The sequence below is a fragment of the Centroberyx gerrardi genome, chromosome 21, assembly GCF_048128805.1.
Source record: "Centroberyx gerrardi isolate f3 chromosome 21, fCenGer3.hap1.cur.20231027, whole genome shotgun sequence".
In the NCBI taxonomy this organism is placed as follows: domain Eukaryota; kingdom Metazoa; phylum Chordata; class Actinopteri; order Beryciformes; family Berycidae; genus Centroberyx; species Centroberyx gerrardi.
In genome coordinates, this window is record NC_136017.1 from 21,179,323 (window position 1) to 21,181,822 (window position 2,500).

The window sequence follows — 2,500 nt, forward strand, 5'->3', positions numbered from 1 at the left end:
GGGCGCCCCCCTACCTCCCTGGAGCTCCAGGGAGTACCAGGAGCAAATCCAAATAGAAAAAAAAAAGTTAAAGTCCAACCGCCACCAGGGGCTCGGGGTGAAAGCCCTGCCCGGGAAGGGGCGCACAGCCTCGGGCAGGGCGCCCCCCTACCATCCCTGGAGCTCCAGGGAGTACCAGGAGCAAATCCAAATAGAAAAAAAAAAGTTAAAGTCCAACCACCACCAGGGGCTCGGGGTGAAAGCCCTGCCCGGGAAGGGGCGCACAGCCTCGGGCAGGGCGCCCCCCTACCATCCCTGGAGCTCCAGGGAGTACCAGGAGCAAATCCAAATAGAAAAAAAAAAGTTAAAGTGCAACCGCCACCGGGGGCGCGGGGTGAAAATCCTGCCCGGGAAGGGGCGCACAGCCTCGGGCAGGGCGCCCCCCTACCATCCCTGGAGCTCCAGGGAGTACCAGGAGCAAATCCAAATAGAAAAAAAAAAGTTAAAGTGCAACCGCCACCGGGGGCTCGGGGTGAAAATCCTGCCCGGGAAGAGGCGCACAGCCTCGGGCAGGGCGCCCCCCTACCATCCCTGGAGCTCCAGGGAGTACCAGGAGCAAATCCAAATAGAAAAAAAAAAGTTAAAGTCCAACTGCCACCAGGGGCTCGGGGTGAAAATCCTGCCCGGGAAGAGGCGCACAGCCTCGGGCAGGGCTTCCAGGGCGCCCCCCTACCTCCCTGGAGCTCCAGGGAGTACCAGGAGCAAATCCAAATAGAAAAAAAAAAGTTAAAGTCCAACCGCCACCAGGGGCTCGGGGTGAAAGCCCTGCCCGGGAAGGGGCGCACAGCCTCGGGCAGGGCGCCCCCCTACCATCCCTGGAGCTCCAGGGAGTACCAGGAGCAAATCCAAATAGAAAAAAAAAAGTTAAAGTGCAACCGCCACCGGGGGCTCGGGGTGAAAATCCTGCCCGGGAAGAGGCGCACAGCCTCGGGCAGGGCGCCCCCCTACCATCCCTGGAGCTCCAGGGAGTACCAGGAGCAAATCCAAATAGAAAAAAAAAAGTTAAAGTCCAACTGCCACCAGGGGCTCGGGGTGAAAATCCTGCCCGGGAAGAGGCGCACAGCCTCGGGCAGGGCTTCCAGGGCGCCCCCCTACCTCCCTGGAGCTCCAGGGAGTACCAGGAGCAAATCCAAATAGAAAAAAAAAAGTTAAAGTCCAACCGCCACCAGGGGCTCGGGGTGAAAATCCTGCCCGGGAAGAGGCGCACAGCCTCGGGCAGGGCTTCCAGGGCGCCCCCCTACCTCCCTGGAGCTCCAGGGAGTACCAGGAGCAGAAAGAAATATTTTGTTTAAAAAAATGACAAAGTGCTGCGGCACTTAGGCTGTGGGGCGAAAACAGGCGGAGTACCAGGAGCACAAAGTTTAAGTTGGAGTACCAGGGGCACCAAAGTTTGAGTTGGTATACCAGGAGCAGGAAAGTTTGGGCGGATGGTAGTCTGCTTGTATCCGGGGAGGGGTGCTTAAGAGTGGGTCTGCAGGTTCGGCTGGTGCTGGGGTTCCTGGATGGTGGAGGTTAGGGGCCGGAGATAGGGGGCAGCTAACAGGTGTGTGGGTGGCCGAGGCAGGGGCTCCAAATTGGGGTAAAAGTGAGGTGGAGGGCCCCCTGGAGGTAGGGGGCCGATAGCAGGTGTGTGTGGCCGAAGCAGGGGCTCTAAATTGGGTAAAAGGGAGGTGGAGAGCCGCCTGGAGGTAGGGGGCGGAAAGCAGGTGTGTGTGGCCGAAGAAGGGGCTTTAAATCGGGTAAAAGGGAGGTGGAGAGCCGCCTGGAGATAGGGGGCCCGCTCCCAGGTGTGTGTGGCCGAAGCAGGGGCTTTAAATCGGGTAAAAGGGAGGTGGAGAGCCGCCTGGAGATAGGGGCCCGCTCCCAGGTGTGTGTGGCCGAAGCAGGGGCTCTAAATTGGGTTAAAAGTGAAGTGGAGAGCCGCCTGGAGATAGGGGCCCGCTCCCAGGTGTGTGTGGCCGAAGCAGGTGCTCTAAATTGGGTAAAAGGGAGGTGGAGAGCCGCCTGGAGATAGGGGCCCGCTCCCAGGTGTGTGTGGCCGAAGCAGGGGCTCTAAATTGGGTTAAAAGTGAAGTGGAGAGCCGCCAGGAGATAGGGGGCTTCTCCCAGGTGTGTGTGGCCGAAGCAGGTGCTCTAAATTGGGTTAAAAGTGAAGTGGAGAGCCGCCTGGAGATCGGGGCCCGCTCCCAGGTGTGTGTGGCCGAAGCAGGTGCTCTAAATTGGGTAAAAGGGAGGTGGAGAGCCGCCTGGAGATAGGGGCCCGCTCCCAGGTGTGTGTGGCCGAAGCAGGGGCTCTAAATTGGGTTAAAAGTGGAGTGGAGAGCCGCCAGGAGATAGGGGGCTTCTCCCAGGTGTGTGTGGCCGAAGCAGGTGCTCTAAATTGGGTTAAAAGTGAAGTGGAGAGCCGCCTGGAGATAGGGGCCCGCTCCCAGGTGTGTGTGGCCGAAGCAGGGGCTCTAAA